Below are 12,335 nucleotides of genomic sequence, written 5' to 3' on the forward strand. Positions count from 1 at the left end.
CCACTCACTACTCATCCTCACCAATCACACCCTCACCAATCACCAATCACCACTCACCCGCACTGCTCACCCTCACCACTCACCACTCACGCTCACCCTCACCACTCACCCCTCACTAATCACCACTCATAACCGCAACTCACCCTCACCACTCACCCTCAACACTCACCCTTACCACGCACCCTCACCACTCACCCTCACTACTCACTACTCACCACTCATCCTCACCAATCACACCCTAAACAATCACCACTCACCCTCACCACTCACCACTTGCCACTCACCCTCACCACTCACCACTCACCCTCACCATTCACCCTCACCACTCTCCCTCACCACTCTCCCTCACCACTCACCAGTCATACTCACCACTCACCCTCACTACTTACCACTCACCCTCAACACTCACCCTCACCGCTCACCACTCACCCTCACCACTCACCCTCACCACTCACCCTGACCACTCACCACTCATCCTCACCAATCACCACTCACCCTCACTGCTCACCCTCAATGCTCACCCTCACCACTTACCACTCACGCTCACCCTCACTACTCACCCCTCACTAATCACTACTCACAACCGCCACTCACCCTCACCACTCACCCTCACCACTCACCCTCACTGCTCACCACTCATCCTCACCAATCACACCCTCAACAATCACCACTCACCCTCACCACTCACGCTCAACACTCACCCTCACCACTCATCCTCACCAATCACACCCTCACCAATCACCACTCCCCCTCACTGCTCACCCTCACCGCTCACCACTCAACCTCACCCTCACCACTCACGCTCACCCTCACCACTCACCCCTCACTAATCACCACTCACAACTGCCACTCACCCTCCCCACTCACCCTCACCACTCGCTACTCACCCTCACCACTCACCCTCACCATTCACCCTCACCACTCACCCTCACCATTCACCCTCACCACTCTCCCTCACCACTCTCCCTCACCATTCACCACTCACCCTCACTACTCACCACTCATCCTCACCAATCACACCCTCACCAATCACCACTCACCCTCACTGCTCACCACTCACGCTCACCCTCACCACTCACCCCTCACTAATCACCACTCACAACCGCCACTCAGCCTCACCACTCACCCTCACCACTCACCCTCACCACTCACCACTCATCCTCACCAATCACACCCTCAACAATCACCACTCACCCTCACCACTCACGCTCAACACTCACCCTCGCCACTCATGCTCACCACTAACCCTCACCACTCACCCTCACCACTCACTAACCACCTCTCACAACCGTCACTCACCCTCACCACTCATCCTCACCAATCACACCCTCACCAAACACCACTCACCCTCACTGCTCACCCTCACCGCTCACCACTCAACCTCACCACTCACGCTCACCCTCACCACTCACCCCTCACTAATCACCACTAACAACCGCCACTCACCTTCCCCACTCACCCTCACCAGTCACGCTCACCACTCACCACTCACGCTCACCACTCACCCTCACTACTCACCCTAACCACTCACCACTCACCCTCAACACTCACCCTCACCACCACCACTCACCCTATTCGCGGTTTAAAAACTTACTTACGTGTCGCCAAGTATGCTTGAGGGTAATTGGTGATTGGTGAGGGAGAGTGGTGAGGGTAAGTAGTGAGGAATAGTGCTGAGGGTGAGTTGTGAGGGTAAGTGGTGAGGGTGAGTGTGAGTGGTGAGTGGTCAGTGATAGTGAGTGGTGAGTGATAGTGAGTGGTGAGGGAGAGTGGTGATGATGAGTGAGGGAGAGTGGCGAGGGAGAGTGTTGAGGGTGTATACATGTTTTGCCTATGATGACAGCAGTACATGCTGACGTTTTGTAAGTTAAATGTAACAACTAAATGTGTGAATGTGTGTGTCGGAAATGTTAATCAAACGTGGCGACACGTTTGATATATTAAACGTGAATAGGGTGATTCTCAAGGAATCTAAAACCTTCGATGATTCCTTTGCTCGATTAAAAAAATCGATTCCTGGCGCGTAGGAACGTTTCCATTTTTAATTACAGAGTTTTATTTTCATTGGTATGTTATGTTTTAAAGTTTTCAGGCGTTTTTAATTATATTTTTGCCCGGGTCAACGTCGGATATTTCCCATTCATAGCAGTTTATATCAACTCTATAACCAACTTATATTTAACGGGAACAGGGCGATTCTAAATGAATCTACAACCTTCGATTCCTTTGCGCGAGTCAGAGAATCGATTCTTGGCGCGATCGGTTTTACATTTTAAATTACACAGTTGTATTTTCATTGGTATGTTATGTTTTAAAGTTTTCAGAAGATTTTAAATGTATTTGTCCCCCGGGCAACGCTGGTTATATCGAGTTTATACCACAAAGTCGTCGCCTGAGACGTGTGGGGTGTCGAGGCCTAGTACCGTGCAGAGCCTCCGGCCTCGGCTAGATTGCCCACCCGGCCGAGGCTGGGTGCTGTGGCCGTCACCCCCCCCCCCACCCCCCGCGCTACAATAATACTGTCTAATCGCTATAATTTTATTATCTACCGACCCTATGATAGTAATTGCACACATTGGGGTGGGGGGGGAGTGAAGAGGACGTGAAACTTTGATGAATTTACCTCAGCGTCGCGTGTTAATGCGTGTGCATATTTTTAACGGGAATTAAAAATGGCGTCCACCCCGTTGCTGCCCGTTGCCAGGGGCCAGCCGCCCGTTGCCAGGGGCCAACCGCCCGTTGCCAGGGGCAACCGCCTTCCCGCATGCCAGTCGGCAATTGTAAATAAATAAATAAAGAGAAATCGCACTAAATCGATAATCGGTCCGATTTAAAGTTTAGAGACTCACAACAAAATCGTAAATGCGTAAATTTACCGCGGGGCGGGGCGTGCCCACCTGCAAAATTTAATCTCGCCGAACCCCACAGTCCGAGAGCTAAATCCCCCGGAAGGGAGCGTACGCAGACGGACAGACGGACGGACAGACAGACAGACAGACAAAAAATGAATTATATAGGTTAGATAGACAAATCCAACATTAAATTATATACTGCATTACTATACACCACCCTTAGACTATACATTGTAATATTACACTATGTATTATTCTACCCACCCTACTGTATACCACACTGCTGTATATTCACTATACAATTACGATACTATATTACCTTATACATTATATTAAACATTACACTTTTATACTATTTCTTATTATACAATCTACTATACACTATACCATTGACCGTCGCGTGAAAGGTACTAAGAGGAAGCAACGAAATATGTCAATGGGAGAGTGGCGAAAGGAGACTTGCAGCGGAGCAAAGACTCCATTCCCTGCCAGTGAGTGGACTGTGGTCTGAAAGTCACTGTAAACGTGAACACAATCAGTTAAGATCCGAAATGGTTGATTAGGTCCTTCCAATGATTGCTGAGCCAGAATCTATCTTCTCGGTTGAAATTGTCTCTGTGTTTGTATATGTGTATCGCCTCATGAACGAATCTCTCATGGTAGCCAGATGGCTTGCAGAGAACCTCTGTCTTGGCGAAGTCAATGAGCCAACTGAATTGTAGCAGTGATCTGCCACGGCTGGGTGTTTGTCCTACCGTGTTTCAGGTCTGATTTATGTTTACGCATGCAGTCCGAGACATGTCGTTTGGTTTCTCCAATGTAAGTTCTACCACAGAGGAAAATTAGTTTGTAGACGTCAGGGTATTGAATGTCTGGAACCACATCTTTTACAGACGGGACAAGATCACGGATTTTATGTACTGTGTTGAATCGGACCTGGATCTTGTGTTTTATCAGGATTTTGGAGATCTTTTTTGTGACCCCCGCAGTGTAGCGTAAGGTGATGGTTTTGTATGGCTCCTCAACCGGATCCTTCTTGATGGTTGGAGTGATGGCTTTGCGAATTGTGTAGTCGGAGTAACCATTAGCCTTAAGAGCTTGGCGTACGTGCTTGAGTTCACTGGCAATGTGTTCCTGGTCGGAGATGCATTGGCCTCTATGGTGTAGAATCTTGATGAGGGAATTCTTCTGGGATGGATGGTGGTGGGAATCCGGTTTTAGGTAACCATCCATATGGGTAGCTTTCCTGTAGACAGAATGGCTCATTGAACCATCAGGTCTCCTTATAATTAGGACATCCAAAAAGGATAACTTGCCATCTTTTTCGACTTCCATGGTGAATCTGATGGCTGAGTGTATGGAATTGATGTGGTCGAGGAATTGGTCTAGAGCAGGCTGGCCATGTGGCCAGATGACAAAAGTGTCATCTCTTCCATAAGGTCCGGCGTAGAGCGGCAGTCTGGATGGCGTCAATCTCACATTTCTCCATGAAAACGTTGGCTACAACTGGAGATAGGGGGGAGCCCATTGGGGTGCCCTCAGTTTGTATTTTACTATTAAAATTCCTTCCCTTTATTACTGCTAACTGTACCGCCTCCCTTTGTTGCTGCTAATCCTACAAAATGCACGGGAATAATATGACTTTGAGACCCCCCCCCCCTCCTACGCATTCCACAAGTAGTGACTAATCCCATATCTGCATTTTCCATAAATATGCTAAATTCCTCTGTTGATATGCAAATTCCTTTGTCAAGGCGCTCTTCCCCCCCTAACCCAGCTTAAATATACGCTGCCAAGCTTGGTGGTGTTCATTCAGACGCTGTCTTTCCGACAGACCTGTTCTTCACCTGAGGACGGCTGCTTGCGTTGTGGCCGAAACGTTGTGAGAATTGTATTATTTTATATTTTTATTATTGTATTATCTCCCTTCTACGTGACTTTACCGAAAGAACCAAGAAGATTAATCCCTGCAGTCACGAAAGCTTTAAATCGAAATTTACTGCTCTTCACTGGCACTTCTTCACTTTCACCTTCGTCTCTTCACATTTCACCTTGATACTTTTAAAGTGTACATGCTGGGATTTTCTTCTGGTTCTTGTTTCATGAGGGATGATTGTCCTCCAGGGCGTCCGCCCTGGAGGACAAGCGAGCTGCCACCAACTCCCTACCACCCCCAGCAGCATCACACCCCTTACGGACGACCTTTGTCCGCGAAGGGGCTAAACCACCGAAGAGCGGCTCTACACCAATAGAGCGAGACCAGCTGCGCTTGGCCCGCGACTGGAAAATGCTAGCTGACATTGGCCGGCAACTTGTGTTTCCTCCGGAGATCGCAACCACCACCCTAAGACCTGACATGGTGCTCTGGTCCCATTCGCTCAAGAAGGTCTTCATCATTGAGCTCACAGTACGCTGGGAGGACTCAGTAGATGAGGCTTATGAGCGAAAACATCTGCGCTATTCCGATCTAGCTGCCGAAGCACGGCATCATGGCTGGAACACAGAAGTCCGACCAGTGGAGGTGGGCTGCAGAGGTTTTGTGGCAACATCTACAACCAGACTGCTTAGAGACCTGGGAATTAAGGGCCAGAGCCAGCGTTCGGCAATCAGAGCTGTATCGGAGGCGGCAGAAGGCAGCAGTCAGTGGCTCTGGATGAAGAGGAAAGACCCCAGCTGGGCCCCAAAGTGAGAGGGCCAGGAGGTATGCTGTCAACAATGCTTGACTCAGGGAGGAGGACACCCCTGCCATGCATAGTCCCATGGGATGTTGGCTATCAACAACAAGGCAACTCCTATGACTAATTGGGAATGGGACGCAAGCATAGGATTGATCACCCTGTCGCTGGCCGCCTTTGGGGAGGGTGTATAGTATGAAAGGCCGAAACACCCTAGGATCCAAAGGTTCACTACTGACGATGCGCTCCCCAAATTTCACCAGGCTCACTGTTCATGAACTTTTGGAAGTGCTTGCACAAAGGATAGTAACATCTCATCCTGTGTTCTTTGGAATCTGACAAGTCGATTTCAGAATCCACTCCTTGGGGATCTTCTGATGCCTGTGTGTTATCTGGTGTCTTCGAAGATGTGATCTTGAATGTGCAAACGCTTTCCTGTGTAGTGACATAGAACGGTCATTACTGTGTCGGCCCGTACGAAGGCTGGGGGCCCCAAGGGGGTGCCTGGGGGGTCACGTGGTGGAGGGATCCGACCCTTCCCAGAGGTGGGGGAAGTGAGGCGTGTCCTGGGAAGGGAGGCGTGGCCTGAAGAGAGCCAGCCACGCCGGGGCGGAGCCAGCCACGCCAAAGCAGATATAAGCGTGGTGTGAACGCAGAGCGAGGCTGTTGTACTGTACTCCAAAGAGAAGACATCATCGGTCGTCAAGTCCCGAGTCGTCGTCCTGGGCCAGGCAGGTCGTTGCCTGCCTGGTCCAGTCTGTGTCGCGTTCCAGAGTGTTAGTGAGTTGAGGAAGGTGGTCACGACCTCATGTACAGTGTTATATTACTTACCGTTAACAAATAGTGTTGCCTCCAAGCTGCGTGTGTGCATCTAATTCGAACCCACTACATTTGGCGTCAGAAGGTGGAAAAATAAATATTGCTAGGTGTTATCCTAGGGAAGTAAAATGGGCACACGAAAAACAAATATAAAACTCACCTGGACGCCTTCGTACAACGGGGACGGTGTGACAACCATCCTTCGGACAGCCCCGGGGATGGCAGCCCCGGTGACAGAGAGAGAGAGATGGCGCTGCACGCGGAGCGGCGGGACTGGCATCGCACTGCTGCTTCGCCGCCATCGGGAACGGAGCGACGGAGCCGCGGGGAGAGGACACCATCGTCGCTGCGGGGCTGGCGGGGGAGGCCCGGGCATGCGGGCCACGCGGTGGGCCCGCCATTTCGGCGGCTGGTCGGGGCGCGGTTCCCGCCAAAACGCCGCTCCCGCCAACTCGAGGGCTGGTTGGGTCGCGGTTCCCGCCAAAACGCCGCTCCCGTCAACTCGGCGGCTGGTCGGGTCGCGGTTCCCGCCAAAACGCAGCTCCCGCCAACTCGTCGGCTGCTCGGGTCACGGTTCCCGCCAAAACGCCGCTCCTGCTGCCGAAATGCCGCTCCCGCCGACATCAACGCCTGCAGAGGGGGAGTTCCAGTCTTCTGCTCGAGCGCGAGAGGTGGATGGGTTCGCAAGAGCAGGCCGTGTTCACCATGAAAGATTCTTCGGGCCGTCCTAGTGCTCCACCTTGCCGCCTCCACTATTCACAGTCGCCAGGCGAGTCGTGACATTACAAGCACCCGTCCCCAAGAAAAATAATAATAACTTCACCCATCTTGCGTGTGCCGGGTTGCGATCGCGGGTGTTTTTTTTACTCGCTGGTTTGCGGAGCGTGTTCGTCCGGTTGTGTGCATGATAAATTGACGCGGCTTCCATGCGGGTGTCTGCTTGTAACAAGTGTTGTTGTTAATTACGGCGTCGAGATCGGTATCTTCTGGGTGTAGTTAATGATTAATTCGTTGTTGGGTGTCCCGAGCTCTGTTGATATCCTGTAGGTTGCCGTGTTAATGACTCGTGTTGTTACATCGTTTGGTTGCGAAATCGCCATTGTTATTGTGTATACTGTATGGAGTTTCGCTCGTGATTGTCACGTGTAACTGTAAGAAACTTTGATCGTCATTGTTGCCAAGGTACAGACCGTATGGAGCTTTGCTTGGAATTGTTAACAGTGTATGGACTATTGGGTACTTGCTTGTGATTATTTACTATGTACGGATTGTCTGGAGTATTGATTGTGTGTGTTGCCATGTGGGGACTGGATGGAGCATTGCGCCAAATGATTGACTGTACGAATTTCATATACTGCATATACTGTATTAATCAATTCGGCGATTCTTGGGGTTTGTGTATAGTTTTTTTTGCTCTCAAAATTCGAATGCCCTGAGTCCCATGGTTAATGTTGAAGGGGTTTTTGAAATGACAGGTTCGGTGTCTTTCAACTTCACTGGTTGGCTCATGTCCGTTGTTGCACAGATGATGTCTTTTGTGCGGAAATGCCCCTTGTGTTCTACATGGATCGGGGGTGCGTTTCCGTTAATTGCTGTCAAATTGCGTTGCTCTCTCCACTCGGTTGGTACAGCTGCATGCTGCAATGCGAGTCTCGGAGACGATGTGTACGGATACGGGATGTGAGGTGTATTGTTGTGACCATTGAATATTCGGGATCGTCACAAATTGTGCGTACCTGTTCGGCATTGGATCAGTTCTGTGGGGGATCATAATTCAAATTGTATGTGTTGTGATGGTGTTAAATTGCGATGGTGACATGCTGCCATGGATTTGGAATTGTGGTGCTGGCTGTCACTTATCTTGGGGCGCAGATCCTGACCAGGATGGCCCAGTGAGAGTTGCGTGTCTAACACGAACATTGTGGTCCCGTCATGCTGTGTCTGACGGCTTGACCTGACAGCCCGGAGATCGAGACACTCCGTGGTTTGTCTAGCCTAGTGGGCTGTGCGCTCACATGGCTCAGAGAGTGTGGTCCCATCATGCTGTGTCTGATGGCTTGACCTGACGGCCCGGAGAGTGAGACACTCCGAGGTGCGTTGAAACAGTGGGCTAGAGATTTGTAAGGTTCAGGTGGAGTTGTCCTGTTACGTTGGGACTGTATCCCTCAGTTGTTAGGGTGCATGTTGTGCAGTGAGTGAACGATGGGTCGTCTCAGCTCGGTCGGTACAGCTATATGCTGCGATGCGAGTCTTGGAGAGAGACTGGGTCGTCTCAGCTCGGTCGGTACAGCTATATGCTGCGATGCGAGTCTTGGAGAGAGACTGGGTCTCAGCTCGGTCGGTACAGCTATATGCTGCGATGCGAGTCTTGGAGAGAGACTGGGTTAAAATCCCCCCCGATATGGCCGACGCGTGCTACTGGTTGTGACGCCGCGTTGGAAAGGCGATGGGGTGGTAACATGGAAATCCCCCCCCCCCGATATGGCCGACGCGTGCTACTGGTTGTGACGCCACGTCGGAAAGGCGGGGGGGGCGGGTGCTAACGGGGGACTGTCATGTCCGAAGAGCGGAGGCGAGTGTTCGTTGAGTGATGCCTCAGGAGGGTTTGGTTCTCGTCACAGGAGGCAGTATCTACCTGGCACCTTGGAGTCGCCGGTTATGCCGACCGGCTATGGACTGGGGGGGGAATGGAGCATGCGTCAGCTACTCCTGCTCCTCCTGTTCTGACTCCTGGGGGGAGGGGCCGTGCCCTTTGGGCCGCTTCTGGTTCCCCAGGCCCGGCCACATGGACTCGTTGAAGACTGGCTGCTCTACATGCCTCTCAGACTCCTTGCTCATTGCCTACGCCGTCTTTCCAATGGCCACACTCACATGTCGGTGCATGAGTGGTTCTCACGGGGAGGCTGTGCTGGAGCGTAAGTGGGTTAGCCAGTTTTCATGTATATTTGTTGTTAATTCCCCGTTTTCTATGCGGTTCCCTTTTACCCTCGTCGATTCTGTATATATTACGTGATTGTATTTCTTATCGGTCGCCGGTCATTTATTGATGTTGCTGGATCGGAGGCACACCTTTTCGATGTTTCACAGTTGTGTTACAGCCGGGGACGGCTGTGTGTTTATACAGGGGGGGGTGATGTAGTGACATAGAACGGTCACTACTGTGTCGGCCCGTACGAAGGCTGGGGGCCCCAAGGGGGTGCCTGGGGGGTCACGTGGTGGAGGGATCCGGACCTTCCCAGAGGTGGGGGAAGTGAGGCGTGTCCTGGGAAGGGAGGCGTGGCCTGAAGAGAGCCAGCCACGCCGGGGCGGAGCCAGCCACGCCAAAGCAGATATAAGCATGGTGTGAACGCAGAGCGAGGCTGTTGTACTGTACTCCAAAGAGAAGACATCATCGATCGTCAAGTCCCGAGTCGTCGTCCTGGGCCAGGCAGGCCGTTGCCTGCCTGGTCCAATCTGTGTCGCGTTCCAGAGTGTTAGTGAGTTGAGGAAGGTGGTCACCACCTCATGTACAGTGTTATATTACTTACCGTTAATAAATAGTGTTGCCTCCAAGCTGCGTGTGTGCACCTAATTCGAACCCACTACACCTGTACAGAGTGCACTTGAAGAGTTTCTCTCCTATGTGTGTTCTCTGGTGTTTCTTAAGAGCAGATTAATCTGAAAATGCCTTCCCACATACACTGCACTTGAAGGCATTTTCTCCTGTGTGTGGTCTCTGGTGGCTGACTTTATTAATCCCTAAGGGGCCGCCCATAAATTACGTCACGCGATTTTGGACGGTTTTTGACGCCCCCGCCCCCATCGTCACACGGCATCACAAAAAGTCAGACCCCCCCCTCAAATATGACATCACAAAGCTCTGCCTCCCCCCCCAACATAAAACACGCTTCAAATCGCTTTAAATTATTGTCATTGTAGTGCATATTTAATGTGGCGCTGCACTGTGATGTAGGAGAAAACATTTGTTAAAAGTCTATTTAATAAATGTTTTAAGTAGAACGTCTTGTCTATATTTATTTAAAGTTGCGCATTTTGATGTGACGTCACATTTCTGACCCGCCCGTCACACATCGTGACAAATGTCTGACCCCCCCCCCCCCCTAGGTGCGTGACGTAATTTATGGACGGCTTCGATGTGCACGTTAAGGCCACGTGAAGTGTCGAACGCCCGCTGGCAGGTGACAGGACAAACTCAGGTGCGATGGGTCGACTGAGATGACTGGCCGATGCACCTGTCATGCCGCCGCCACGAAGCCGTTCAGCAGGCGCCCCATCTCCGACCTCGCCACCACCAAGCGACGGAGCCGACCCCGCGTCCCCCTCACCTCACCTCACATGAACACACCCGCACGCATTTCCCTCCCCCCCCCCCCCATAGAGCTCCTAGGGGAGGTCACCTGGCCGACCGGTTTTTATCCGAGAAGCCCTTACCGGGATTAAACTTTCACGGTTTCCGGCGACCAGGGAATTGGACGACCTCCCCCGACGCTACTTTGCACCGCGGCGCTGCGACCGGCCTTAAGATTGCAAGGTCGCAGCGAGGAGCCACTCGGCCACCGCGGGTGAAACGCATCCCACACACCCCACACACGCAAGTATCGACGGGGCAGGCAGAGGGAATAAGCATTGTGATGGAGGAGCATCATTAGAAAACACGCAGCGCATCTGAATTGCATAATCAGGCACCCCCGCACAGGGAGCGGAGGGACGGCATAATTACGCTCGGGCACGCAGGCACCATTGTTAGGGGAGTTAAAGGATAAGGCTGTTGGTATGAGTAATCGGGAGAGCGGAGTCACGCGGGGAGCCGTGCATAAATTCCCACGGCGCACCTTTGTGACGGACGCCGCCGCATAAACTGCGATAATGGGGGGGTCTGCGTGAGAAAGGGATTGATTGGAATTTGCGCCGCGCAGGTTGAGCATTAATTAGCATATCAAAAGCGGATTGATTGGAATTTGCGCCGCGCAGGTTGAGCATTAAGTAGCATATCAAAAGCGCCCGGAACCGCGGTGCGCGTGCCAGAGGGTCGCGAGCCTATTGTCCAGAGCCGCATTCCCTTTGAGGTAGGGAGGATAAATAGTAGGCGCAAAGGGGAAATCGGGCTCTATTCTCTCCAGCGCCAGGCGACAGGACGCTCTCCAGTCCAGCGACCCGAACGTCCGTGAGACGCATCGAGGCACGCTGCGAGTACGGGATCAACGAACCGCCGTGGGCATCTAACAGGGAGTAAGAAGGTGAAGTAGGGTATCGTAAGCCGATAAATAGGGAATAGGTCCAGGGGAAGTAGGATAGGCCAGCCTCGTCGACTCATACTGACATAACATTAAATTACCATGTAGCAGATAATAAATTATCAATAGCGAAGCGTGGTCTCGCGTGATCTTGTCGTGCAGCGTGAGCGCGTGGGTGAGCGTGTGTACGCAGTGGTTCTGTGGTGCTGCGGCTCGCCTCGGGGGAGCGCGGCGCAGAGCGGTGCGAGAGTGGGTGTCGCGTGTGTTCACTCCGTGTGTGATACAGGTGTACGATCATAACGCGAGTAGTCGGTGTGGAGTTGGAGCGCACGGAGCGGTGTGTGTGTGTGTGCGTACGTTCGCTCCGTGTGGGTCGCAGGTACGCGATTAGGAAAGGGAGGTATCGTGGTAGCGTAAAGGGGGACATAATACTACGCGGTATCCAACCATGCCTACTACGCGGACCCGCGGTGGAGGGGAATCCTCGGGCGACACCATGGGTGAGGAACCTAGCAGCGGGGGGGCGATTGGTGATGTTAGCCCGGCCGTTAGCATTATCGAGGGAGGGATCTCGGGGGCTAGCGACCCCCACACACCACCTGTGCTCCCTACTGTGCCAACAGTGTACACACACACAGGTGGACACAGTTTGTACGCACACACAGTGTATACACAGTTTGTACACACACAATAATGTTCACGTTGTTGTTGAGCTCATGCACCCAAGGGGTCAATGTTTAAGAGAGGGAGCAATA

The sequence above is a fragment of the Lampetra fluviatilis genome, chromosome 78 (assembly GCF_964198595.1).
Source record: "Lampetra fluviatilis chromosome 78, kcLamFluv1.1, whole genome shotgun sequence".
In the NCBI taxonomy this organism is placed as follows: domain Eukaryota; kingdom Metazoa; phylum Chordata; class Hyperoartia; order Petromyzontiformes; family Petromyzontidae; genus Lampetra; species Lampetra fluviatilis.